Source organism: Ambystoma mexicanum, unplaced genomic scaffold, assembly GCF_040938575.1.
Source record: "Ambystoma mexicanum isolate Mex_15411 unplaced genomic scaffold, UKY_AmexF1_1 Mex_scaf52, whole genome shotgun sequence".
NCBI lineage: Eukaryota > Metazoa > Chordata > Amphibia > Caudata > Ambystomatidae > Ambystoma > Ambystoma mexicanum.
In genome coordinates, this window is record NW_027182469.1 from 1,117,207 (window position 1) to 1,140,727 (window position 23,521).

At 51.5% G+C, this 23,521-nt stretch overlaps 40 non-coding genes across 40 annotated transcripts; all 40 read left to right on the forward strand.

Annotated features, from left to right (window-relative positions):
- The first annotated feature begins 819 nt into the window (after nt 1-819).
- Nucleotides 820-890, forward strand: TRNAG-CCC (transfer RNA glycine (anticodon CCC)). The gene has a single exon. It is a non-coding gene; the product is annotated as a tRNA-Gly (tRNA).
- Nucleotides 891-1,442: 552 nt separating this feature from the next.
- On the forward strand, nt 1,443-1,513 carry TRNAG-GCC (transfer RNA glycine (anticodon GCC)). The gene has a single exon. It is a non-coding gene; the product is annotated as a tRNA-Gly (tRNA).
- A 350-nt stretch (nt 1,514-1,863) lies between these two features.
- On the forward strand, nt 1,864-1,934 carry TRNAG-CCC (transfer RNA glycine (anticodon CCC)). Its single transcript has one exon. It is a non-coding gene; the product is annotated as a tRNA-Gly (tRNA).
- A 565-nt stretch (nt 1,935-2,499) lies between these two features.
- TRNAG-GCC (transfer RNA glycine (anticodon GCC)) lies at nt 2,500-2,570 on the forward strand. Its single transcript has one exon. It is a non-coding gene; the product is annotated as a tRNA-Gly (tRNA).
- A 350-nt stretch (nt 2,571-2,920) lies between these two features.
- On the forward strand, nt 2,921-2,991 carry TRNAG-CCC (transfer RNA glycine (anticodon CCC)). Its single transcript has one exon. It is a non-coding gene; the product is annotated as a tRNA-Gly (tRNA).
- Nucleotides 2,992-3,556: 565 nt separating this feature from the next.
- On the forward strand, nt 3,557-3,627 carry TRNAG-GCC (transfer RNA glycine (anticodon GCC)). The gene has a single exon. It is a non-coding gene; the product is annotated as a tRNA-Gly (tRNA).
- Nucleotides 3,628-4,613: 986 nt separating this feature from the next.
- Nucleotides 4,614-4,684, forward strand: TRNAG-GCC (transfer RNA glycine (anticodon GCC)). The gene has a single exon. It is a non-coding gene; the product is annotated as a tRNA-Gly (tRNA).
- Nucleotides 4,685-5,034: 350 nt separating this feature from the next.
- TRNAG-CCC (transfer RNA glycine (anticodon CCC)) lies at nt 5,035-5,105 on the forward strand. Its single transcript has one exon. It is a non-coding gene; the product is annotated as a tRNA-Gly (tRNA).
- A 565-nt stretch (nt 5,106-5,670) lies between these two features.
- On the forward strand, nt 5,671-5,741 carry TRNAG-GCC (transfer RNA glycine (anticodon GCC)). The gene has a single exon. It is a non-coding gene; the product is annotated as a tRNA-Gly (tRNA).
- A 1,609-nt stretch (nt 5,742-7,350) lies between these two features.
- Nucleotides 7,351-7,421, forward strand: TRNAG-GCC (transfer RNA glycine (anticodon GCC)). Its single transcript has one exon. It is a non-coding gene; the product is annotated as a tRNA-Gly (tRNA).
- Nucleotides 7,422-7,771: 350 nt separating this feature from the next.
- On the forward strand, nt 7,772-7,842 carry TRNAG-CCC (transfer RNA glycine (anticodon CCC)). Its single transcript has one exon. It is a non-coding gene; the product is annotated as a tRNA-Gly (tRNA).
- Nucleotides 7,843-8,407: 565 nt separating this feature from the next.
- On the forward strand, nt 8,408-8,478 carry TRNAG-GCC (transfer RNA glycine (anticodon GCC)). The gene has a single exon. It is a non-coding gene; the product is annotated as a tRNA-Gly (tRNA).
- Nucleotides 8,479-8,828: 350 nt separating this feature from the next.
- TRNAG-CCC (transfer RNA glycine (anticodon CCC)) lies at nt 8,829-8,899 on the forward strand. The gene has a single exon. It is a non-coding gene; the product is annotated as a tRNA-Gly (tRNA).
- Nucleotides 8,900-9,451: 552 nt separating this feature from the next.
- TRNAG-GCC (transfer RNA glycine (anticodon GCC)) lies at nt 9,452-9,522 on the forward strand. The gene has a single exon. It is a non-coding gene; the product is annotated as a tRNA-Gly (tRNA).
- Nucleotides 9,523-9,872: 350 nt separating this feature from the next.
- TRNAG-CCC (transfer RNA glycine (anticodon CCC)) lies at nt 9,873-9,943 on the forward strand. Its single transcript has one exon. It is a non-coding gene; the product is annotated as a tRNA-Gly (tRNA).
- Nucleotides 9,944-10,508: 565 nt separating this feature from the next.
- TRNAG-GCC (transfer RNA glycine (anticodon GCC)) lies at nt 10,509-10,579 on the forward strand. The gene has a single exon. It is a non-coding gene; the product is annotated as a tRNA-Gly (tRNA).
- A 350-nt stretch (nt 10,580-10,929) lies between these two features.
- Nucleotides 10,930-11,000, forward strand: TRNAG-CCC (transfer RNA glycine (anticodon CCC)). Its single transcript has one exon. It is a non-coding gene; the product is annotated as a tRNA-Gly (tRNA).
- Nucleotides 11,001-11,565: 565 nt separating this feature from the next.
- Nucleotides 11,566-11,636, forward strand: TRNAG-GCC (transfer RNA glycine (anticodon GCC)). The gene has a single exon. It is a non-coding gene; the product is annotated as a tRNA-Gly (tRNA).
- A 350-nt stretch (nt 11,637-11,986) lies between these two features.
- TRNAG-CCC (transfer RNA glycine (anticodon CCC)) lies at nt 11,987-12,057 on the forward strand. Its single transcript has one exon. It is a non-coding gene; the product is annotated as a tRNA-Gly (tRNA).
- Nucleotides 12,058-12,622: 565 nt separating this feature from the next.
- TRNAG-GCC (transfer RNA glycine (anticodon GCC)) lies at nt 12,623-12,693 on the forward strand. The gene has a single exon. It is a non-coding gene; the product is annotated as a tRNA-Gly (tRNA).
- Nucleotides 12,694-13,043: 350 nt separating this feature from the next.
- On the forward strand, nt 13,044-13,114 carry TRNAG-CCC (transfer RNA glycine (anticodon CCC)). The gene has a single exon. It is a non-coding gene; the product is annotated as a tRNA-Gly (tRNA).
- Nucleotides 13,115-13,679: 565 nt separating this feature from the next.
- On the forward strand, nt 13,680-13,750 carry TRNAG-GCC (transfer RNA glycine (anticodon GCC)). Its single transcript has one exon. It is a non-coding gene; the product is annotated as a tRNA-Gly (tRNA).
- A 350-nt stretch (nt 13,751-14,100) lies between these two features.
- TRNAG-CCC (transfer RNA glycine (anticodon CCC)) lies at nt 14,101-14,171 on the forward strand. The gene has a single exon. It is a non-coding gene; the product is annotated as a tRNA-Gly (tRNA).
- Nucleotides 14,172-14,736: 565 nt separating this feature from the next.
- Nucleotides 14,737-14,807, forward strand: TRNAG-GCC (transfer RNA glycine (anticodon GCC)). Its single transcript has one exon. It is a non-coding gene; the product is annotated as a tRNA-Gly (tRNA).
- A 350-nt stretch (nt 14,808-15,157) lies between these two features.
- On the forward strand, nt 15,158-15,228 carry TRNAG-CCC (transfer RNA glycine (anticodon CCC)). Its single transcript has one exon. It is a non-coding gene; the product is annotated as a tRNA-Gly (tRNA).
- Nucleotides 15,229-15,780: 552 nt separating this feature from the next.
- TRNAG-GCC (transfer RNA glycine (anticodon GCC)) lies at nt 15,781-15,851 on the forward strand. Its single transcript has one exon. It is a non-coding gene; the product is annotated as a tRNA-Gly (tRNA).
- A 350-nt stretch (nt 15,852-16,201) lies between these two features.
- Nucleotides 16,202-16,272, forward strand: TRNAG-CCC (transfer RNA glycine (anticodon CCC)). Its single transcript has one exon. It is a non-coding gene; the product is annotated as a tRNA-Gly (tRNA).
- A 565-nt stretch (nt 16,273-16,837) lies between these two features.
- On the forward strand, nt 16,838-16,908 carry TRNAG-GCC (transfer RNA glycine (anticodon GCC)). Its single transcript has one exon. It is a non-coding gene; the product is annotated as a tRNA-Gly (tRNA).
- Nucleotides 16,909-17,258: 350 nt separating this feature from the next.
- TRNAG-CCC (transfer RNA glycine (anticodon CCC)) lies at nt 17,259-17,329 on the forward strand. The gene has a single exon. It is a non-coding gene; the product is annotated as a tRNA-Gly (tRNA).
- A 565-nt stretch (nt 17,330-17,894) lies between these two features.
- Nucleotides 17,895-17,965, forward strand: TRNAG-GCC (transfer RNA glycine (anticodon GCC)). The gene has a single exon. It is a non-coding gene; the product is annotated as a tRNA-Gly (tRNA).
- Nucleotides 17,966-18,315: 350 nt separating this feature from the next.
- TRNAG-CCC (transfer RNA glycine (anticodon CCC)) lies at nt 18,316-18,386 on the forward strand. The gene has a single exon. It is a non-coding gene; the product is annotated as a tRNA-Gly (tRNA).
- Nucleotides 18,387-18,951: 565 nt separating this feature from the next.
- Nucleotides 18,952-19,022, forward strand: TRNAG-GCC (transfer RNA glycine (anticodon GCC)). Its single transcript has one exon. It is a non-coding gene; the product is annotated as a tRNA-Gly (tRNA).
- Nucleotides 19,023-19,372: 350 nt separating this feature from the next.
- On the forward strand, nt 19,373-19,443 carry TRNAG-CCC (transfer RNA glycine (anticodon CCC)). The gene has a single exon. It is a non-coding gene; the product is annotated as a tRNA-Gly (tRNA).
- A 565-nt stretch (nt 19,444-20,008) lies between these two features.
- On the forward strand, nt 20,009-20,079 carry TRNAG-GCC (transfer RNA glycine (anticodon GCC)). The gene has a single exon. It is a non-coding gene; the product is annotated as a tRNA-Gly (tRNA).
- Nucleotides 20,080-20,429: 350 nt separating this feature from the next.
- TRNAG-CCC (transfer RNA glycine (anticodon CCC)) lies at nt 20,430-20,500 on the forward strand. Its single transcript has one exon. It is a non-coding gene; the product is annotated as a tRNA-Gly (tRNA).
- A 565-nt stretch (nt 20,501-21,065) lies between these two features.
- TRNAG-GCC (transfer RNA glycine (anticodon GCC)) lies at nt 21,066-21,136 on the forward strand. The gene has a single exon. It is a non-coding gene; the product is annotated as a tRNA-Gly (tRNA).
- A 350-nt stretch (nt 21,137-21,486) lies between these two features.
- TRNAG-CCC (transfer RNA glycine (anticodon CCC)) lies at nt 21,487-21,557 on the forward strand. Its single transcript has one exon. It is a non-coding gene; the product is annotated as a tRNA-Gly (tRNA).
- Nucleotides 21,558-22,109: 552 nt separating this feature from the next.
- Nucleotides 22,110-22,180, forward strand: TRNAG-GCC (transfer RNA glycine (anticodon GCC)). Its single transcript has one exon. It is a non-coding gene; the product is annotated as a tRNA-Gly (tRNA).
- A 350-nt stretch (nt 22,181-22,530) lies between these two features.
- On the forward strand, nt 22,531-22,601 carry TRNAG-CCC (transfer RNA glycine (anticodon CCC)). Its single transcript has one exon. It is a non-coding gene; the product is annotated as a tRNA-Gly (tRNA).
- Nucleotides 22,602-23,166: 565 nt separating this feature from the next.
- TRNAG-GCC (transfer RNA glycine (anticodon GCC)) lies at nt 23,167-23,237 on the forward strand. Its single transcript has one exon. It is a non-coding gene; the product is annotated as a tRNA-Gly (tRNA).
- The last annotated feature ends 284 nt before the right edge of the window (nt 23,238-23,521 follow it).

The following is a 23,521-nucleotide window of genomic DNA, read 5'->3' on the forward strand; positions in this document are numbered from 1 at the left end:
AACCTTCTATTATGCAAATAATTCCCAGAAGACCCCAGAAGCCCAGATTGAAAGGGTGTCAGCCTCGTGTGGCTGCAAAGATATCCCCTGAGTCCTGCGGTAGAAGTCTGGCTTTCCTGAGGCACGGTGCTCAGGGAACTGCACTCAGAGTAGCGACCCATACAAAGGCCACCCTCATCTACCAGTGTGCTTGCCTCTGTCCACTTTTCCTGTCTATAGAACCTGGCCGTTCGTGGCCGTTCGTGGCCAAGTGAGTGAGAAGGACTGCCAGGGCAGCGCAGCTCCCATTCACCCACCGGAGCTGGCGCCATCCTCATGTCACTGCAGTGCTCTGTTAAATCAGCTGCTCTGGGCTGCAATGGTCCAGAGCACTGTAGCGCCAGTGTACAGCATGTAAGGCATTGGTGGTTCAGTGGTAGAATTCTCGCCTGCCACGCGGGACGCCCGGGTTCGATTCCCGGCCAATGCATGAGCGTTTTGCACATGTACCTTTCGTTGACTTTGAAGCATCGTGAAAAGGAAGAGACGGAACAAAAAAACAAGCCTTGATTGCCTTGCTTGCCTTATTTCTGCTACTAGCGATCACTCTGCTGATCCCTTTTAGTAGAAGGGGCCGCTGCGCCTTGACTGGAAGCAGGGCAATCTCAGATTATGCAAAACGCTCATAGAGGCCCAGCCCGAGTAGGTGCCAGTCTCACACGTCTGCAAAGGCCTTCAATGAGGCTTTCAGCAGAAGTCAAGAGTTTACGAGTGACCATTCGCATGGAACGGGCAGGTGTGTTAAATCAAGTGCTCTACCGCAGTAATGCTGCTTGTCAGGCATTGGTAGTTCAGTGGTAGAATTCTCGCTTCCCAAGCGGGAGGCCCGGGTTCGATTCCCGGCCAATGCATGGCACTTTTGTAGACGTGTCTCTTGATATTTTAAAAGGCATGGGAAAAGAAAAATGGAAACGGTAGATAAGATGATTGCATTGCTTGTCTGTTTTCTGCGCAAAGAAAGCACTCTGCTGCCCTCTTTTAGCAGAAGATGGAACGGCAGTTTCAATTTAAGGCGGGAAACCTATTATGCAAATAATTCCCAGAAGACCCCAGAAGCCCAGATTGAAAGGGTGTCAGCCTCGTGTGGCTGCAAAGATATCCCCTGAGTCCTGCGGTAGAAGTCTGGCTTTCCTGAGGCACGGTGCTCAGGGAACTGCACTCAGAGTAGCGACCCATACAAAGGCCACCCTCATCTACCAGTGTGCTTGCCTCTGTCCACTTTTCCTGTCTATAGAACCTGGCCGTTCGTGGCCAAGTGAGTGAGAAGGACTGCCAGGGCAGCGCAGCTCCCATTCACCCACCGGAGCTGGCGCCATCCTCATGTCACTGCAGTGCTCTGTTAAATCAGCTGCTCTGGGCTGCAATGGTCCAGAGCACTGTAGCGCCAGTGTGCAGCATGTAAGGCATTGGTGGTTCAGTGGTAGAATTCTCGCCTGCCACGCGGGAGGCCCGGGTTCGATTCCCGGCCAATGCATGAGCGTTTTGCACATGTACCTTTCGTTGACTTTGAAGCATCGTGAAAAGGAAGAGACCGAACAAAAAAACAAGCCTTGATTGCCTTGCTTGCCTTATTTCTGCTACTAGCGATCACTCTGCTGATCCCTTTTAGTAGAAGGGGCCGCTGCGCCTTGACTGGAAGCAGGGCAATCTCAGATTATGCAAACAGCTCATAGAGGCCCAGCCCGAGTAGGTGCCAGTCTCACACGTCTGCAAAGGCCTTCAATGAGGCTTTCAGCAGAAGTCAAGAGTTTACGAGTGACCATTCGCATGGAACTGGCAGGTGTGTTAAATCAAGTGCTCTACCGCAGTAATGCTGCTTGTCAGGCATTGGTAGTTCAGTGGTAGAATTCTCGCTTCCCAAGCGGGAGGCCCGGGTTCGATTCCCGGCCAATGCATGGCACTTTTGTAGACGTGTCTCTTGATATTTTAAAAGGCATGGGAAAAGAAAAATGGAAACGGTAGATAAGATGATTGCATTGCTTGTCTGTTTTCTGCGCAAAGAAAGCACTCTGCTGCCCTCTTTTAGCAGAAGATGGAACGGCAGTTTCAACTTAAGGCGGGAAACCTTCTATTATGCAAATAATTCCCAGAAGACCCCAGAAGCCCAGATTGAAAGGGTGTCAGCCTCGTGTGGCTGCAAAGATATCCCCTGAGTCCTGCGGTAGAAGTCTGGCTTTCCTGAGGCACGGTGCTCAGGGAACTGCACTCAGAGTAGCGACCCATACAAAGGCCTCCCTCATCTACCAGTGTGCTTGCCTCTGTCCACTTTTCCTGTCTATAGAACCTGGCCGTTCGTGGCCGTTCGTGGCCAAGTGAGTGAGAAGGACTGCCAGGGCAGCGCAGCTCCCATTCACCCACCGGAGCTGGCGCCATCCTCATGTCACTGCAGTGCTCTGTTAAATCAGCTGCTCTGGGCTGCAATGGTCCAGAGCACTGTAGCGCCAGTGTGCAGCATGTAAGGCATTGGTGGTTCAGTGGTAGAATTCTCGCCTGCCACGCGGGAGGCCCGGGTTCGATTCCCGGCCAATGCATTAGTGTTTTGCACATGTACCTTTCGTTGACTTTGAAGCATCGTGAAAAGGAAGAGACCGAACAAAAAAACAAGCCTTGATTGCCTTGCTTGCCTTATTTCTGCTACTAGCGATCACTCTGCTGATCCCTTTTAGTAGAAGGGGCCGCTGCGCCTTGACTGGAAGCAGGGCAATCTCAGATTATGCAAAACGCTCATAGAGGCCCAGCCCGAGTAGGTGCCAGTCTCACACGTCTGCAAAGGCCTTCAATGAGGCTTTCAGCAGAAGTCAAGAGTTTACGAGTGACCATTCGCATGGAACTGGCAGGTGTGTTAAATCAAGCGCTCTACCGCAGTAATGCTGCTTGTCAAGCATTGGTAGTTCAGTGGTAGAATTCTCGCTTCCCAAGCGGGAGGCCCGGGTTCGATTCCCGGCCAATGCATGGCACTTTTGTAGACGTGTCTCTTGATATTTTAAAAGGCATGGGAAAAGAAAAATGGAAACGGTAGATAAGATGATTGCATTGCTTGTCTGTTTTCTGCGCAAAGAAAGCAATCTGCTGCCCTCTTTTAGCAGAAGATGGAACTGCAGTTTCAACTTAAGGCGGGAAACCTTCTATTATGCAAATAATTCCCAGAAGACCCCAGAAGCCCAGATTGAAAGGGTGTCAGCCTCGTGTGGCTGCAAAGATATCCCCTGAGTCCTGCGGTAGAAGTCTGGCTTTCCTGAGGCACGGTGCTCAGGGAACTGCACTCAGAGTAGCGACCCATACAAAGGCCACCCTCATCTACCAGTGTGCTTGCCTCTGTCCACTTTTCCTGTCTATAGAACCTGGCCGTTCATGGCCGTTCGTGGCCAAGTGAGTGAGAAGGACTGCCAGGGCAGCGCAGCTCCCATTCACCCACCGGAGCTGGCGCCATCCTCATGTCACTGCAGTGCTCTGTTAAATCAGCTGCTCTGGGCTGCAATGGTCCAGAGCACTGTAGCGCCAGTGTGCAGCATATAAGGCATTGGTGGTTCAGTGGTAGAATTCTCGCCTGCCACGCGGGAGGCCCGGGTTCGATTCCCGGCCAATGCATGAGCGTTTTGCACATGTACCTTTCGTTGACTTTGAAGCATCGTGAAAAGGAAGAGACCGAACAAAAAAACAAGCCTTGATTGCCTTGCTTGCCTTATTTCTGCTACTAGCGATCACTCTGCTGATCCCTTTTAGTAGAAGGGGCCGCTGCGCCTTGACTGGAAGCAGGGCAATCTCAGATTATGCAAACAGCTCATAGAGGCCCAGCCCGAGTAGGTGCCAGTCTCACACGTCTGCAAAGGCCTTCAATGAGGCTTTCAGCAGAAGTCAAGAGTTTACGAGTGACCATTCGCATGGAACTGGCAGGTGTGTTAAATCAAGTGCTCTACCGCAGTAATGCTGCTTGTCAGGCATTGGTAGTTCAGTGGTAGAATTCTCTCTTCCCAAGCGGGAGGCCCGGGTTCGATTCCCGGCCAATGCATGGCACTTTTGTAGACGTGTCTCTTGATATTTTAAAAGGCATGGGAAAAGAAAAATGGAAACGGTAGATAAGATGATTGCATTGCTTGTCTGTTTTCTGCGCAAAGAAAGCACTCTGCTGCCCTCTTTTAGCAGAAGATGGAACGGCAGTTTCAACTTAAGGCGGGAAACCTTCTATTATGCAAATAATTCCCAGAAGACCCCAGAAGCCCAGATTGAAAGGGTGTCAGCCTCGTGTGGCTGCAAAGATATCCCCTGAGTCCTGCGGTAGAAGTCTGGCTTTCCTGAGGCACGGTGCTCAGGGAACTGCACTCAGAGTAGCGACCCATACAAAGGCCACCCTCATCTACCAGTGTGCTTGCCTCTGTCCACTCTTCCTGTCTATAGAACCTGGCCGTTCATGGCCGTTCGTGGCCAAGTGAGTGAGAAGGACTGCCAGGGCAGCGCAGCTCCCATTCACCCACCGGAGCTGGCGCCATCCTCATGTCACTGCAGTGCTCTGTTAAATCAGCTGCTCTGGGCTGCAATGGTCCAGAGCACTGTAGCGCCAGTGTGCAGCATGTAAGGCATTGGTGGTTCAGTGGTAGAATTCTCGCCTGCCACGCGGGAGGCCCGGGTTCGATTCCCGGCCAATGCATGAGTGTTTTGCACATGTACCTTTCGTTGACTTTGAAGCATCGTGAAAAGGAAGAGACCGAACAAAAAAACAAGCCTTGATTGCCTTGCTTGCCTTATTTCTGCTACTAGCGATCACTCTGCTGATCCCTTTTAGTAGAAGGGGCCGCTGCGCCTTGACTGGAAGCAGGGCAATCTCAGATTATGCAAAACGCTCATAGAGGCCCAGCCCGAGTAGGTGCCAGTCTCACACGTCTGCAAAGGCCTTCAATGAGGCTTTCAGCAGAAGTCAAGAGTTTACGAGTGACCATTCGCATGGAACTGGCAGGTGTGTTAAATCAAGCGCTCTACCGCAGTAATGCTGCTTGTCAAGCATTGGTAGTTCAGTGGTAGAATTCTCGCTTCCCAAGCGGGAGGCCCGGGTTCGATTCCCGGCCAATGCATGGCACTTTTGTAGACGTGTCTCTTGATATTTTAAAAGGCATGGGAAAAGAAAAATGGAAACGGTAGATAAGATGATTGCATTGCTTGTCTGTTTTCTGCGCAAAGAAAGCAATCTGCTGCCCTCTTTTAGCAGAAGATGGAACTGCAGTTTCAACTTAAGGCGGGAAACCTTCTATTATGCAAATAATTCCCAGAAGACCCCAGAAGCCCAGATTGAAAGGGTGTCAGCCTCGTGTGGCTGCAAAGATATCCCCTGAGTCCTGCGGTAGAAGTCTGGCTTTCCTGAGGCACGGTGCTCAGGGAACTGCACTCAGAGTAGCGACCCATACAAAGGCCACCCTCATCTACCAGTGTGCTTGCCTCTGTCCACTTTTCCTGTCTATAGAACCTGGCCGTTCGTGGCCGTTCGTGGCCAAGTGAGTGAGAAGGACTGCCAGGGCAGCGCAGCTCCCATTCACCCACCGGAGCTGGCGCCATCCTCATGTCACTGCAGTGCTCTGTTAAATCAGCTGCTCTGGGCTGCAATGGTCCAGAGCACTGTAGCGCCAGTGTGCAGCATGTAAGGCATTGGTGGTTCAGTGGTAGAATTCTCGCCTGCCACGCGGGAGGCCCGGGTTCGATTCCCGGCCAATGCATGAGCGTTTTGCACATGTACCTTTCGTTGACTTTGAAGCATCGTGAAAAGGAAGAGACCGAACAAAAAAACAAGCCTTGATTGCCTTGCTTGCCTTATTTCTGCTACTAGCGATCACTCTGCTGATCCCTTTTAGTAGAAGGGGCCGCTGCGCCTTGACTGGAAGCAGGGCAATCTCAGATTATGCAAAACGCTCATAGAGGCCCAGCCCGAGTAGGTGCCAGTCTCACACGTCTGCAAAGGCCTTCAATGAGGCTTTCAGCAGAAGTCAAGAGTTTACGAGTGACCATTCGCATGGAACTGGCAGGTGTGTTAAATCAAGTGCTCTACCGCAGTAATGCTGCTTGTCAGGCATTGGTAGCTCAGTGGTAGAATTCTCGCTTCCCAAGTGGGAGGCCCGGGTTCGATTCCCGGCCAATGCATGGCACTTTTGTAGACGTGTCTCTTGATATTTTAAAAGGCATGGGAAAAGAAAAATGGAAACGGTAGATAAGATGATTGCATTGCTTGTCTGTTTTCTGCGCAAAGAAAGCACTCTGCTGCCCTCTTTTAGCAGAAGATGGAACGGCAGTTTCAACTTAAGGCGGGAAACCTATTATGCAAATAATTCCCAGAAGACCCCAGAAGCCCAGATTGAAAGGGTGTCAGCCTTGTGTGGCTGCAAAGATATCCCCTGAGTCCTGCGGTAGAAGTCTGGCTTTCCTGAGGCACGGTGCTCAGGGAACTGCACTCAGAGTAGCGACCCATACAAAGGCCACCCTCATCTACCAGTGTGCTTGCCTCTGTCCACTTTTCCTGTCTATAGAACCTGGCCGTTCGTGGCCAAGTGAGTGAGAAGGACTGCCAGGGCAGCGCAGCTCCCATTCACCCACCGGAGCTGGCGCCATCCTCATGTCACTGCAGTGCTCTGTTAAATCAGCTGCTCTGGCCTGCAATGGTCCAGAGCACTGTAGCGCCAGTGTGCAGCATGTAAGGCATTGGTGGTTCAGTGGTAGAATTCTCGCCTGCCACGCGGGAGGCCCGGGTTTGATTCCCGGCCAATGCATGGCACTTTTGTAGACGTGTCTCTTGATATTTTAAAAGGCATGGGAAAAGAAAAATGGAAACGGTAGATAAGATGATTGCATTGCTTGTCTGTTTTCTGCGCAAAGAAAACACTCTGCTGCCCTCTTTTAGCAGAAGATGGAACTGCAGTTTCAACTTAAGGCGGGAAACCTTCTATTATGCAAATAATTCCCAGAAGACCCCAGAAGCCCAGATTGAAAGGGTGTCAGCCTCGTGTGGCTGCAAAGATATCCCCTGAGTCCTGCGGTAGAAGTCTGGCTTTCCTGAGGCACGGTGCTCAGGGAACTGCACTCAGAGTAGCGACCCATACAAAGGCCACCCTCATCTACCAGTGTGCTTGCCTCTGTCCACTTTTCCTGTCTATAGAACCTGGCCGTTCGTGGCCGTTCGTGGCCAAGTGAGTGAGAAGGACTGCCAGGGCAGCGCAGCTCCCATTCACCCACCGGAGCTGGCGCCATCCTCATGTCACTGCAGTGCTCTGTTAAATCAGCTGCTCTGGGCTGCAATGGTCCAGAGCACTGTAGCGCCAGTGTACAGCATGTAAGGCATTGGTGGTTCAGTGGTAGAATTCTCGCCTGCCACGCGGGAGGCCCGGGTTCGATTCCCGGCCAATGCATGAGCGTTTTGCACATGTACCTTTCGTTGACTTTGAAGCATCGTGAAAAGGAAGAGACCGAACAAAAAAACAAGCCTTGATTGCCTTGCTTGCCTTATTTCTGCTACTAGCGATCACTCTGCTGATCCCTTTTAGTAGAAGGGGCCGCTGCGCCTTGACTGGAAGCAGGGCAATCTCAGATTATGCAAACAGCTCATAGAGGCCCAGCCCGAGTAGGTGCCAGTCTCACACGTCTGCAAAGGCCTTCAATGAGGCTTTCAGCAGAAGTCAAGAGTTTACGAGTGACCATTCGCATGGAACTGGCAGGTGTGTTAAATCAAGTGCTCTACCGCAGTAATGCTGCTTGTCAGGCATTGGTAGTTCAGTGGTAGAATTCTCGCTTCCCAAGCGGGAGGCCCGGGTTCGATTCCCGGCCAATGCATGGCACTTTTGTAGACGTGTCTCTTGATATTTTAAAAGGCATGGGAAAAGAAAAATGGAAACGGTAGATAAGATGATTGCATTGCTTGTCTGTTTTCTGCGCAAAGAAAGCACTCTGCTGCCCTCTTTTAGCAGAAGATGGAACGGCAGTTTCAACTTAAGGCGGGAAACCTTCTATTATGCAAATAATTCCCAGAAGACCCCAGAAGCCCAGATTGAAAGGGTGTCAGCCTCGTGTGGCTGCAAAGATATCCCCTGAGTCCTGCGGTAGAAGTCTGGCTTTCCTGAGGCACGGTGCTCAGGGAACTGCACTCAGAGTAGCGACCCATACAAAGGCCACCCTCATCTACCAGTGTGCTTGCCTCTGTCCACTTTTCCTGTCTATAGAACCTGGCCGTTCGTGGCCGTTCGTGGCCAAGTGAGTGAGAAGGACTGCCAGGGCAGCGCAGCTCCCATTCACCCACCGGAGCTGGCGCCATCCTCATGTCACTGCAGTGCTCTGTTAAATCAGCTGCTCTGGGCTGCAATGGTCCAGAGCACTGTAGCGCCAGTGTGCAGCATGTAAGGCATTGGTGGTTCAGTGGTAGAATTCTCGCCTGCCACGCGGGAGGCCCGGGTTCGATTCCCGGCCAATGCATGAGCGTTTTGCACATGTACCTTTCGTTGACTTTGAAGCATCGTGAAAAGGAAGAGACCGAACAAAAAAACAAGCCTTGATTGCCTTGCTTGCCTTATTTCTGCTACTAGCGATCACTCTGCTGATCCCTTTTAGTAGAAGGGGCCGCTGCGCCTTGACTGGAAGCAGGGCAATCTCAGATTATGCAAAACACTCATAGAGGCCCAGCCCGAGTAGGTGCCAGTCTCACACGTCTGCAAAGGCCTTCAATGAGGCTTTCAGCAGAAGTCAAGAGTTTACGAGTGACCATTCGCATGGAACTGGCAGGTGTGTTAAATCAAGCGCTCTACCGCAGTAATGCTGCTTGTCAAGCATTGGTAGTTCAGTGGTAGAATTCTCGCTTCCCAAGCGGGAGGCCCGGGTTCGATTCCCGACCAATGCATGGCACTTTTGTAGACGTGTCTCTTGATATTTTAAAAGGCATGGGAAAAGAAAAATGGAAACGGTAGATAAGATGATTGCATTGCTTGTCTGTTTTCTGCGCAAAGAAAGCACTCTGCTGCCCTCTTTTAGCAGAAGATGGAACGGCAGTTTCAACTTAAGGCGGGAAACCTATTATGCAAATAATTCCCAGAAGACCCCAGAAGCCCAGATTGAAAGGGTGTCAGCCTCGTGTGGCTGCAAAGATATCCCCTGAGTCCTGCGGTAGAAGTCTGGCTTTCCTGAGGCACGGTGCTCAGGGAACTGCACTCAGAGTAGCGACCCATACAAAGGCCACCCTCATCTACCAGTGTGCTTGCCTCTGTCCACTTTTCCTGTCTATAGAACCTGGCCGTTCGTGGCCAAGTGAGTGAGAAGGACTGCCAGGGCAGCGCAGCTCCCATTCACCCACCGGAGCTGGCGCCATCCTCATGTCACTGCAGTGCTCTGTTAAATCAGCTGCTCTGGGCTGCAATGGTCCAGAGCACTGTAGCACCAGTGTGCAGCATGTAAGGCATTGGTGGTTCAGTGGTAGAATTCTCGCCTGCCACGCGGGAGGCCCGGGTTCGATTCCCGGCCAATGCATGAGCGTTTTGCACATGTACCTTTCGTTGACTTTGAAGCATCGTGAAAAGGAAGAGACCGAACAAAAAAACAAGCCTTGATTGCCTTGCTTGCCTTATTTCTGCTACTAGCGATCACTCTGCTGATCCCTTTTAGTAGAAGGGGCCGCTGCGCCTTGACTGGAAGCAGGGCAATCTCAGATTATGCAAACAGCTCATAGAGGCCCAGCCCGAGTAGGTGCCAGTCTCACACGTCTGCAAAGGCCTTCAATGAGGCTTTCAGCAGAAGTCAAGAGTTTACGAGTGACCATTCGCATGGAACTGGCAGGTGTGTTAAATCAAGTGCTCTACCGCAGTAATGCTGCTTGTCAGGCATTGGTAGTTCAGTGGTAGAATTCTCGCTTCCCAAGCGGGAGGCCCGGGTTCGATTCCCGGCCAATGCATGGCACTTTTGTAGACGTGTCTCTTGATATTTTAAAAGGCATGGGAAAAGAAAAATGGAAACGGTAGATAAGATGATTGCATTGCTTGTCTGTTTTCTGCGCAAAGAAAGCACTCTGCTGCCCTCTTTTAGCAGAAGATGGAACGGCAGTTTCAACTTAAGGCGGGAAACCTTCTATTATGCAAATAATTCCCAGAAGACCCCAGAAGCCCAGATTGAAAGGGTGTCAGCCTCGTGTGGCTGCAAAGATATCCCCTGAGTCCTGCGGTAGAAGTCTGGCTTTCCTGAGGCACGGTGCTCAGGGAACTGCACTCAGAGTAGCGACCCATACAAAGGCCACCCTCATCTACCAGTGTGCTTGCCTCTGTCCACTTTTCCTGTCTATAGAACCTGGCCGTTCGTGGCCGTTCGTGGCCAAGTGAGTGAGAAGGACTGCCAGGGCAGCGCAGCTCCCATTCACCCACCGGAGCTGGCGCCATCCTCATGTCACTGCAGTGCTCTGTTAAATCAGCTGCTCTGGGCTGCAATGGTCCAGAGCACTGTAGCGCCAGTGTGCAGCATGTAAGGCATTGGTGGTTCAGTGGTAGAATTCTCGCCTGCCACGCGGGAGGCCCGGGTTCGATTCCCGGCCAATGCATGAGTGTTTTGCACATGTACCTTTCGTTGACTTTGAAGCATCGTGAAAAGGAAGAGACCGAACAAAAAAACAAGCCTTGATTGCCTTGCTTGCCTTATTTCTGCTACTAGCGATCACTCTGCTGATCCCTTTTAGTAGAAGGGGCCGCTGCGCCTTGACTGGAAGCAGGGCAATCTCAGATTATGCAAAACGCTCATAGAGGCCCAGCCCGAGTAGGTGCCAGTCTCACACGTCTGCAAAGGCCTTCAATGAGGCTTTCAGCAGAAGTCAAGAGTTTACGAGTGACCATTCGCATGGAACTGGCAGGTGTGTTAAATCAAGCGCTCTACCGCAGTAATGCTGCTTGTCAAGCATTGGTAGTTCAGTGGTAGAATTCTCGCTTCCCAAGCGGGAGGCCCGGGTTCGATTCCCGGCCAATGCATGGCACTTTTGTAGACGTGTCTCTTGATATTTTAAAAGGCATGGGAAAAGAAAAATGGAAACGGTAGATAAGATGATTGCATTGCTTGTCTGTTTTCTGCGCAAAGAAAGCAATCTGCTGCCCTCTTTTAGCAGAAGATGGAACTGCAGTTTCAACTTAAGGCGGGAAACCTTCTATTATGCAAATAATTCCCAGAAGACCCCAGAAGCCCAGATTGAAAGGGTGTCAGCCTCGTGTGGCTGCAAAGATATCCCCTGAGTCCTGCGGTAGAAGTCTGGCTTTCCTGAGGCACGGTGCTCAGGGAACTGCACTCAGAGTAGCGACCCATACAAAGGCCACCCTCATCTACCAGTGTGCTTGCCTCTGTCCACTTTTCCTGTCTATAGAACCTGGCCGTTCGTGGCCGTTCGTGGCCAAGTGAGTGAGAAGGACTGCCAGGGCAGCGCAGCTCCCATTCACCCACCGGAGCTGGCGCCATCCTCATGTCACTGCAGTGCTCTGTTAAATCAGCTGCTCTGGGCTGCAATGGTCCAGAGCACTGTAGCGCCAGTGTGCAGCATGTAAGGCATTGGTGGTTCAGTGGTAGAATTCTCGCCTGCCACGCGGGAGGCCCGGGTTCGATTCCCGGCCAATGCATGAGCGTTTTGCACATGTACCTTTCGTTGACTTTGAAGCATCGTGAAAAGGAAGAGACCGAACAAAAAAACAAGCCTTGATTGCCTTGCTTGCCTTATTTCTGCTACTAGCGATCACTCTGCTGATCCCTTTTAGTAGAAGGGGCCGCTGCGCCTTGACTGGAAGCAGGGCAATCTCAGATTATGCAAAACGCTCATAGAGGCCCAGCCCGAGTAGGTGCCAGTCTCACACGTCTGCAAAGGCCTTCAATGAGGCTTTCAGCAGAAGTCAAGAGTTTACGAGTGACCATTCGCATGGAACTGGCAGGTGTGTTAAATCAAGTGCTCTACCGCAGTAATGCTGCTTGTCAGGCATTGGTAGTTCAGTGGTAGAATTCTCGCTTCCCAAGCGGGAGGCCCGGGTTCGATTCCCGGCCAATGCATGGCACTTTTGTAGACGTGTCTCTTGATATTTTAAAAGGCATGGGAAAAGAAAAATGGAAACGGTAGATAAGATGATTGCATTGCTTGTCTGTTTTCTGCGCAAAGAAAGCACTCTGCTGCCCTCTTTTAGCAGAAGATGGAACGGCAGTTTCAACTTAAGGCGGGAAACCTTCTATTATGCAAATAATTCCCAGAAGACCCCAGAAGCCCAGATTGAAAGGGTGTCAGCCTCGTGTGGCTGCAAAGATATCCCCTGAGTCCTGCGGTAGAAGTCTGGCTTTCCTGAGGCACGGTGCTCAGGGAACTGCACTCAGAGTAGCGACCCATACAAAGGCCACCCTCATCTACCAGTGTGCTTGCCTCTGTCCACTTTTCCTGTCTATAGAACCTGGCCGTTCGTGGCCGTTCGTGGCCAAGTGAGTGAGAAGGACTGCCAGGGCAGCGCAGCTCCCATTCACCCACCGGAGCTGGCGCCATCCTCATGTCACTGCAGTGCTCTGTTAAATCAGCTGCTCTGGGCTGCAATGGTCCAGAGCACTGTAGCGCCAGTGTGCAGCATGTAAGGCATTGGTGGTTCAGTGGTAGAATTCTCGCCTGCCACGCGGGAGGCCCGGGTTCGATTCCCGGCCAATGCATGAGCGTTTTGCACATGTACCTTTCGTTGACTTTGAAGCATCGTGAAAAGGAAGAGACCGAACAAAAAAACAAGCCTTGATTGCCTTGCTTGCCTTATTTCTGCTACTAGCGATCACTCTGCTGATCCCTTTTAGTAGAAGGGGCCGCTGCGCCTTGACTGGAAGCAGGGCAATCTCAGATTATGCAAAACGCTCATAGAGGCCCAGCCCGAGTAGGTGCCAGTCTCACACGTCTGCAAAGGCCTTCAATGAGGCTTTCAGCAGAAGTCAAGAGTTTACGAGTGACCATTCGCATGGAACTGGCAGGTGTGTTAAATCAAGTGCTCTACCGCAGTAATGCTGCTTGTCAGGCATTGGTAGTTCAGTGGTAGAATTCTCGCTTCCCAAGCGGGAGGCCCGGGTTCGATTCCCGGCCAATGCATGGCACTTTTGTAGACGTGTCTCTTGATATTTTAAAAGGCATGGGAAAAGAAAAATGGAAACGGTAGATAAGATGATTGCATTGCTTGTCTGTTTTCTGCGCAAAGAAAGCACTCTGCTGCCCTCTTTTAGCAGAAGATGGAACGGCAGTTTCAACTTAAGGCGGGAAACCTTCTATTATGCAAATAATTCCCAGAAGACCCCAGAAGCCCAGATTGAAAGGGTGTCAGCCTCGTGTGGCTGCAAAGATATCCCCTGAGTCCTGCGGTAGAAGTCTGGCTTTCCTGAGGCACGGTGCTCAGGGAACTGCACTCAGAGTAGCGACCCATACAAAGGCCACCCTCATCTACCAGTGTGCTTGCCTCTGTCCACTTTTCCTGTCTATAGAACCTGGCCGTTCGTGGCCGTTCGTGGCCAAGTGAGTGAGAAGGACTGCCAGGGCAGCGCAGCTCCCATTCACCCACCGGAGCTGGCGCCATCCTCATGTCACTGCAGTGCTCTGTTAAATCAGCTGCTCTGGGCTGCAATGGTCCAGAGCACTGTAGCGCCAGTGTGCAGCATGTAAGGCATTGGTGGTTCAGTGGTAGAATTCTCGCCTGCCACGCGGGAGGCCCGGGTTCGATTCCCGGCCAATGCATGAGCGTTTTGCACATGTACCTTTCGTTGACTTTGAAGCATCGTGAAAAGGAAGAGACCGAACAAAAAAACAAGCCTTGATTGCCTTGCTTGCCTTATTTCTGCTACTAGCGATCACTCTGCTGATCCCTTTTAGTAGAAGGGGCCGCTGCGCCTTGACTGGAAGCAGGGCAATCTCAGATTATGCAAAACGCTCATAGAGGCCCAGCCCGAGTAGGTGCCAGTCTCACACGTCTGCAAAGGCCTTCAATGAGGCTTTCAGCAGAAGTCAAGAGTTTACGAGTGACCATTCGCATGGAACTGGCAGGTGTGTTAAATCAAGCGCTCTACCGCAGTAATGCTGCTTGTCAAGCATTGGTAGTTCAGTGGTAGAATTCTCGCTTCCCAAGCGGGAGGCCCGGGTTCGATTCCCGGCCAATGCATGGCACTTTTGTAGACGTGTCTCTTGATATTTTAAAAGGCATGGGAAAAGAAAAATGGAAACGGTAGATAAGATGATTGCATTGCTTGTCTGTTTTCTGCGCAAAGAAAGCAATCTGCTGCCCTCTTTTAGCAGAAGATGGAACTGCAGTTTCAACTTAAGGCGGGAAACCTTCTATTATGCAAATAATTCCCAGAAGACCCCAGAAGCCCAGATTGAAAGGGTGTCAGCCTCGTGTGGCTGCAAAGATATCCCCTGAGTCCTGCGGTAGAAGTCTGGCTTTCCTGAGGCACGGTGCTCAGGGAACTGCACTCAGAGTAGCGACCCATACAAAGGCCACCCTCATCTACCAGTGTGCTTGCCTCTGTCCACTTTTCCTGTCTATAGAACCTGGCCGTTCGTGGCCGTTCGTGGCCAAGTGAGTGAGAAGGACTGCCAGGGCAGCGCAGCTCCCATTCACCCACCGGAGCTGGCGCCATCCTCATGTCACTGCAGTGCTCTGTTAAATCAGCTGCTCTGGGCTGCAATGGTCCAGAGCACTGTAGCACCAGTGTGCAGCATGTAAGGCATTGGTGGTTCAGTGGTAGAATTCTCGCCTGCCACGCGGGAGGCCCGGGTTCGATTCCCGGCCAATGCATGAGCGTTTTGCACATGTACCTTTCGTTGACTTTGAAGCATCGTGAAAAGGAAGAGACCGAACAAAAAAACAAGCCTTGATTGCCTTGCTTGCCTTATTTCTGCTACTAGCGATCACTCTGCTGATCCCTTTTAGTAGAAGGGGCCGCTGCGCCTTGACTGGAAGCAGGGCAATCTCAGATTATGCAAAACACTCATAGAGGCCCAGCCCGAGTAGGTGCCAGTCTCACACGTCTGCAAAGGCCTTCAATGAGGCTTTCAGCAGAAGTCAAGAGTTTACGAGTGACCATTCGCATGGAACTGGCAGGTGTGTTAAATCAAGCGCTCTACCGCAGTAATGCTGCTTGTCAAGCATTGGTAGTTCAGTGGTAGAATTCTCGCTTCCCAAGCGGGAGGCCCGGGTTCGATTCCCGGCCAATGCATGGCACTTTTGTAGACGTGTCTCTTGATATTTTAAAAGGCATGGGAAAAGAAAAATGGAAACGGTAGATAAGATGATTGCATTGCTTGTCTGTTTTCTGCGCAAAGAAAGCACTCTGCTGCCCTCTTTTAGCAGAAGATGGAACGGCAGTTTCAACTTAAGGCGGGAAACCTATTATGCAAATAATTCCCAGAAGACCCCAGAAGCCCAGATTGAAAGGGTGTCAGCCTCGTGTGGCTGCAAAGATATCCCCTGAGTCCTGCGGTAGAAGTCTGGCTTTCCTGAGGCACGGTGCTCAGGGAACTGCACTCAGAGTAGCGACCCATACAAAGGCCACCCTCATCTACCAGTGTGCTTGCCTCTGTCCACTTTTCCTGTCTATAGAACCTGGCCGTTCGTGGCCAAGTGAGTGAGAAGGACTGCCAGGGCAGCGCAGCTCCCATTCACCCACCGGAGCTGGCGCCATCCTCATGTCACTGCAGTGCTCTGTTAAATCAGCTGCTCTGGGCTGCAATGGTCCAGAGCACTGTAGCACCAGTGTGCAGCATGTAAGGCATTGGTGGTTCAGTGGTAGAATTCTCGCCTGCCACGCGGGAGGCCCGGGTTCGATTCCCGGCCAATGCATGAGCGTTTTGCACATGTACCTTTCGTTGACTTTGAAGCATCGTGAAAAGGAAGAGACCGAACAAAAAAACAAGCCTTGATTGCCTTGCTTGCCTTATTTCTGCTACTAGCGATCACTCTGCTGATCCCTTTTAGTAGAAGGGGCCGCTGCGCCTTGACTGGAAGCAGGGCAATCTCAGATTATGCAAACAGCTCATAGAGGCCCAGCCCGAGTAGGTGCCAGTCTCACACGTCTGCAAAGGCCTTCAATGAGGCTTTCAGCAGAAGTCAAGAGTTTACGAGTGACCATTCGCATGGAACTGGCAGGTGTGTTAAATCAAGTGCTCTACCGCAGTAATGCTGCTTGTCAGGCATTGGTAGTTCAGTGGTAGAATTCTCGCTTCCCAAGCGGGAGGCCCGGGTTCGATTCCCGGCCAATGCATGGCACTTTTGTAGACGTGTCTCTTGATATTTTAAAAGGCATGGGAAAAGAAAAATGGAAACGGTAGATAAGATGATTGCATTGCTTGTCTGTTTTCTGCGCAAAGAAAGCACTCTGCTGCCCTCTTTTAGCAGAAGATGGAACGGCAGTTTCAACTTAAGGCGGGAAACCTTCTATTATGCAAATAATTCCCAGAAGACCCCAGAAGCCCAGATTGAAAGGGTGTCAGCCTCGTGTGGCTGCAAAGATATCCCCTGAGTCCTGCGGTAGAAGTCTGGCTTTCCTGAGGCACGGTGCTCAGGGAACTGCACTCAGAGTAGCGACCCATACAAAGGCCTCCCTCATCTACCAGTGTGCTTGCCTCTGTCCACTTTTCCTGTCTATAGAACCTGGCCGTTCGTGGCCGTTCGTGGCCAAGTGAGTGAGAAGGACTGCCAGGGCAGCGCAGCTCCCATTCACCCACCGGAGCTGGCGCCATCCTCATGTCACTGCAGTGCTCTGTTAAATCAGCTGCTCTGGGCTGCAATGGTCCAGAGCACTGTAGCGCCAGTGTGCAGCATGTAAGGCATTGGTGGTTCAGTGGTAGAATTCTCGCCTGCCACGCGGGAGGCCCGGGTTCGATTCCCGGCCAATGCATGAGTGTTTTGCACATGTACCTTTCGTTGACTTTGAAGCATCGTGAAAAGGAAGAGACCGAACAAAAAAACAAGCCTTGATTGCCTTGCTTGCCTTATTTCTGCTACTAGCGATCACTCTGCTGATCCCTTTTAGTAGAAGGGGCCGCTGCGCCTTGACTGGAAGCAGGGCAATCTCAGATTATGCAAAACGCTCATAGAGGCCCAGCCCGAGTAGGTGCCAGTCTCACACGTCTGCAAAGGCCTTCAATGAGGCTTTCAGCAGAAGTCAAGAGTTTACGAGTGACCATTCGCATGGAACTGGCAGGTGTGTTAAATCAAGCGCTCTACCGCAGTAATGCTGCTTGTCAAGCATTGGTAGTTCAGTGGTAGAATTCTCGCTTCCCAAGCGGGAGGCCCGGGTTCGATTCCCGGCCAATGCATGGCACTTTTGTAGACGTGTCTCTTGATATTTTAAAAGGCATGGGAAAAGAAAAATGGAAACGGTAGATAAGATGATTGCATTGCTTGTCTGTTTTCTGCGCAAAGAAAGCAATCTGCTGCCCTCTTTTAGCAGAAGATGGAACTGCAGTTTCAACTTAAGGCGGGAAACCTTCTATTATGCAAATAATTCCCAGAAGACCCCAGAAGCCCAGATTGAAAGGGTGTCAGCCTCGTGTGGCTGCAAAGATATCCCCTGAGTCCTGCGGTAGAAGTCTGGCTTTCCTGAGGCACGGTGCTCAGGGAACTGCACTCAGAGTAGCGACCCATACAAAGGCCACCCTCATCTACCAGTGTGCTTGCCTCTGTCCACTTTTCCTGTCTATAGAACCTGGCCGTTCGTGGCCGTTCGTGGCCAAGTGAGTGAGAAGGACTGCCAGGGCAGCGCAGCTCCCATTCACCCACCGGAGCTGGCGCCATCCTCATGTCACTGCAGTGCTCTGTTAAATCAGCTGCTCTGGGCTGCAATGGTCCAGAGCACTGTAGCGCCAGTGTGCAGCATGTAAGGCATTGGTGGTTCAGTGGTAGAATTCTCGCCTGCCACGCGGGAGGCCCGGGTTCGATTCCCGGCCAATGCATGAGCGTTTTGCACATGTACCTTTCGTTGACTTTGAAGCATCGTGAAAAGGAAGAGACCGAACAAAAAAACAAGCCTTGATTGCCTTGCTTGCCTTATTTCTGCTACTAGCGATCACTCTGCTGATCCCTTTTAGTAGAAGGGGCCGCTGCGCCTTGACTGGAAGCAGGGCAATCTCAGATTATGCAAAACGCTCATAGAGGCCCAGCCCGAGTAGGTGCCAGTCTCACACGTCTGCAAAGGCCTTCAATGAGGCTTTCAGCAGAAGTCAAGAGTTTACGAGTGACCATTCGCATGGAACTGGCAGGTGTGTTAAATCAAGTGCTCTACCGCAGTAATGCTGCTTGTCAGGCATTGGTAGTTCAGTGGTAGAATTCTCGCTTCCCAAGCGGGAGGCCCGGGTTCGATTCCCGGCCAATGCATGGCACTTTTGTAGACGTGTCTCTTGATATTTTAAAAGGCATGGGAAAAGAAAAATGGAAACGGTAGATAAGATGATTGCATTGCTTGTCTGTTTTCTGCGCAAAGAAAGCACTCTGCTGCCCTCTTTTAGCAGAAGATGGAACGGCAGTTTCAACTTAAGGCGGGAAACCTTCTATTATGCAAATAATTCCCAGAAGACCCCAGAAGCCCAGATTGAAAGGGTGTCAGCCTCGTGTGGCTGCAAAGATATCCCCTGAGTCCTGCGGTAGAAGTCTGGCTTTCCTGAGGCACGGTGCTCAGGGAACTGCACTCAGAGTAGCGACCCATACAAAGGCCACCCTCATCTACCAGTGTGCTTGCCTCTGTCCACTTTTCCTGTCTATAGAACCTGGCCGTTCGTGGCCGTTCGTGGCCAAGTGAGTGAGAAGGACTGCCAGGGCAGCGCAGCTCCCATTCACCCACCGGAGCTGGCGCCATCCTCATGTCACTGCAGTGCTCTGTTAAATCAGCTGCTCTGGGCTGCAATGGTCCAGAGCACTGTAGCGCCAGTGTGCAGCATGTAAGGCATTGGTGGTTCAGTGGTAGAATTCTCGCCTGCCACGCGGGAGGCCCGGGTTCGATTCCCGGCCAATGCATGAGCGTTTTGCACATGTACCTTTCGTTGACTTTGAAGCATCGTGAAAAGGAAGAGACCGAACAAAAAAACAAGCCTTGATTGCCTTGCTTGCCTTATTTCTGCTACTAGCGATCACTCTGCTGATCCCTTTTAGTAGAAGGGGCCGCTGCGCCTTGACTGGAAGCAGGGCAATCTCAGATTATGCAAAACGCTCATAGAGGCCCAGCCCGAGTAGGTGCCAGTCTCACACGTCTGCAAAGGCCTTCAATGAGGCTTTCAGCAGAAGTCAAGAGTTTACGAGTGACCATTCGCATGGAACTGGCAGGTGTGTTAAATCAAGTGCTCTACCGCAGTAATGCTGCTTGTCAGGCATTGGTAGTTCAGTGGTAGAATTCTCGCTTCCCAAGCGGGAGGCCCGGGTTCGATTCCCGGCCAATGCATGGCACTTTTGTAGACGTGTCTCTTGATATTTTAAAAGGCATGGGAAAAGAAAAATGGAAACGGTAGATAAGATGATTGCATTGCTTGTCTGTTTTCTGCGCAAAGAAAGCACTCTGCTGCCCTCTTTTAGCAGAAGATGGAACGGCAGTTTCAACTTAAGGCGGGAAACCTTCTATTATGCAAATAATTCCCAGAAGACCCCAGAAGCCCAGATTGAAAGGGTGTCAGCCTCGTGTGGCTGCAAAGATATCCCCTGAGTCCTGCGGTAGAAGTCTGGCTTTCCTGAGGCACGGTGCTCAGGGAACTGCACTCAGAGTAGCGACCCATACAAAGGCCACCCTCATCTACCAGTGTGCTTGCCTCTGTCCACTTTTCCTGTCTATAGAACCTGGCCGTTCGTGGCCGTTCGTGGCCAAGTGAGTGAGAAGGACTGCCAGGGCAGCGCAGCTCCCATTCACCCACCGGAGCTGGCGCCATCCTCATGTCACTGCAGTGCTCTGTTAAATCAGCTGCTCTGGGCTGCAATGGTCCAGAGCACTGTAGCGCCAGTGTGCAGCATGTAAGGCATTGGTGGTTCAGTGGTAGAATTCTCGCCTGCCACGCGGGAGGCCCGGGTTCGATTCCCGGCCAATGCATGAGCGTTTTGCACATGTACCTTTCGTTGACTTTGAAGCATCGTGAAAAGGAAGAGACCGAACAAAAAAACAAGCCTTGATTGCCTTGCTTGCCTTATTTCTGCTACTAGCGATCACTCTGCTGATCCCTTTTAGTAGAAGGGGCCGCTGCGCCTTGACTGGAAGCAGGGCAATCTCAGATTATGCAAAACGCTCATAGAGGCCCAGCCCGAGTAGGTGCCAGTCTCACACGTCTGCAAAGGCCTTCAATGAGGCTTTCAGCAGAAGTCAAGAGTTTACGAGTGACCATTCGCATGGAACTGGCAGGTGTGTTAAATCAAGCGCTCTACCGCAGTAATGCTGCTTGTCAAGCATTGGTAGTTCAGTGGTAGAATTCTCGCTTCCCAAGCGGGAGGCCCGGGTTCGATTCCCGGCCAATGCATGGCACTTTTGTAGACGTGTCTCTTGATATTTTAAAAGGCATGGGAAAAGAAAAATGGAAACGGTAGATAAGATGATTGCATTGCTTGTCTGTTTTCTGCGCAAAGAAAGCAATCTGCTGCCCTCTTTTAGCAGAAGATGGAACTGCAGTTTCAACTTAAGGCGGGAAACCTTCTATTATGCAAATAATTCCCAGAAGACCCCAGAAGCCCAGATTGAAAGGGTGTCAGCCTCGTGTGGCTGCAAAGATATCCCCTGAGTCCTGCGGTAGAAGTCTGGCTTTCCTGAGGCACGGTGCTCAGGGAACTGCACTCAGAGTAGCGACCCATACAAAGGCCACCCTCATCTACCAGTGTGCTTGCCTCTGTCCACTTTTCCTGTCTATAGAACCTGGCCGTTCGTGGCCGTTCGTGGCCAAGTGAGTGAGAAGGACTGCCAGGGCAGCGCAGCTCCCATTCACCCACCGGAGCTGGCGCCATCCTCATGTCACTGCAGTGCTCTGTTAAATCAGCTGCTCTGGGCTGCAATGGTCCAGAGCACTGTAGCACCAGTGTGCAGCATGTAAGGCATTGGTGGTTCAGTGGTAGAATTCTCGCCTGCCACGCGGGAGGCCCGGGTTCGATTCCCGGCCAATGCATGAGCGTTTTGCACATGTACCTTTCGTTGACTTTGAAGCATCGTGAAAAGGAAGAGACCGAACAAAAAAACAAGCCTTGATTGCCTTGCTTGCCTTATTTCTGCTACTAGCGATCACTCTGCTGATCCCTTTTAGTAGAAGGGGCCGCTGCGCCTTGACTGGAAGCAGGGCAATCTCAGATTATGCAAAACACTCATAGAGGCCCAGCCCGAGTAGGTGCCAGTCTCACACGTCTGCAAAGGCCTTCAATGAGGCTTTCAGCAGAAGTCAAGAGTTTACGAGTGACCATTCGCATGGAACTGGCAGGTGTGTTAAATCAAGCGCTCTACCGCAGTAATGCTGCTTGTCAAGCATTGGTAGTTCAGTGGTAGAATTCTCGCTTCCCAAGCGGGAGGCCCGGGTTCGATTCCCGGCCAATGCATGGCACTTTTGTAGACGTGTCTCTTGATATTTTAAAAGGCATGGGAAAAGAAAAATGGAAACGGTAGATAAGATGATTGCATTGCTTGTCTGTTTTCTGCGCAAAGAAAGCACTCTGCTGCCCTCTTTTAGCAGAAGATGGAACGGCAGTTTCAACTTAAGGCGGGAAACCTATTATGCAAATAATTCCCAGAAGACCCCAGAAGCCCAGATTGAAAGGGTGTCAGCCTCGTGTGGCTGCAAAGATATCCCCTGAGTCCTGCGGTAGAAGTCTGGCTTTCCTGAGGCACGGTGCTCAGGGAACTGCACTCAGAGTAGCGACCCATACAAAGGCCACCCTCATCTACCAGTGTGCTTGCCTCTGTCCACTTTTCCTGTCTATAGAACCTGGCCGTTCGTGGCCAAGTGAGTGAGAAGGACTGCCAGGGCAGCGCAGCTCCCATTCACCCACCGGAGCTGGCGCCATCCTCATGTCACTGCAGTGCTCTGTTAAATCAGCTGCTCTGGGCTGCAATGGTCCAGAGCACTGTAGCACCAGTGTGCAGCATGTAAGGCATTGGTGGTTCAGTGGTAGAATTCTCGCCTGCCACGCGGGAGGCCCGGGTTCGATTCCCGGCCAATGCATGAGCGTTTTGCACATGTACCTTTCGTTGACTTTGAAGCATCGTGAAAAGGAAGAGACCGAACAAAAAAACAAGCCTTGATTGCCTTGCTTGCCTTATTTCTGCTACTAGCGATCACTCTGCTGATCCCTTTTAGTAGAAGGGGCCGCTGCGCCTTGACTGGAAGCAGGGCAATCTCAGATTATGCAAACAGCTCATAGAGGCCCAGCCCGAGTAGGTGCCAGTCTCACACGTCTGCAAAGGCCTTCAATGAGGCTTTCAGCAGAAGTCAAGAGTTTACGAGTGACCATTCGCATGGAACTGGCAGGTGTGTTAAATCAAGTGCTCTACCGCAGTAATGCTGCTTGTCAGGCATTGGTAGTTCAGTGGTAGAATTCTCGCTTCCCAAGCGGGAGGCCCGGGTTCGATTCCCGGCCAATGCATGGCACTTTTGTAGACGTGTCTCTTGATATTTTAAAAGGCATGGGAAAAGAAAAATGGAAACGGTAGATAAGATGATTGCATTGCTTGTCTGTTTTCTGCGCAAAGAAAGCACTCTGCTGCCCTCTTTTAGCAGAAGATGGAACGGCAGTTTCAACTTAAGGCGGGAAACCTTCTATTATGCAAATAATTCCCAGAAGACCCCAGAAGCCCAGATTGAAAGGGTGTCAGCCTCGTGTGGCTGCAAAGATATCCCCTGAGTCCTGCGGTAGAAGTCTGGCTTTCCTGAGGCACGGTGCTCAGGGAACTGCACTCAGAGTAGCGACCCATACAAAGGCCTCCCTCATCTACCAGTGTGCTTGCCTCTGTCCACTTTTCCTGTCTATAGAACCTGGCCGTTCGTGGCCGTTCGTGGCCAAGTGAGTGAGAAGGACTGCCAGGGCAGCGCAGCTCCCATTCACCCACCGGAGCTGGCGCCATCCTCATGTCACTGCAGTGCTCTGTTAAATCAGCTGCTCTGGGCTGCAATGGTCCAGAGCACTGTAGCGCCAGTGTGCAGCATGTAAGGCATTGGTGGTTCAGTGGTAGAATTCTCGCCTGCCACGCGGGAGGCCCGGGTTCGATTCCCGGCCAATGCATGAGTGTTTTGCACATGTACCTTTCGTTGACTTTGAAGCATCGTGAAAAGGAAGAGACCGAACAAAAAAACAAGCCTTGATTGCCTTGCTTGCCTTATTTCTGCTACTAGCGATCACTCTGCTGATCCCTTTTAGTAGAAGGGGCCGCTGCGCCTTGACTGGAAGCAGGGCAATCTCAGATTATGCAAAACGCTCATAGAGGCCCAGCCCGAGTAGGTGCCAGTCTCACACGTCTGCAAAGGCCTTCAATGAGGCTTTCAGCAGAAGTCAAGAGTTTACGAGTG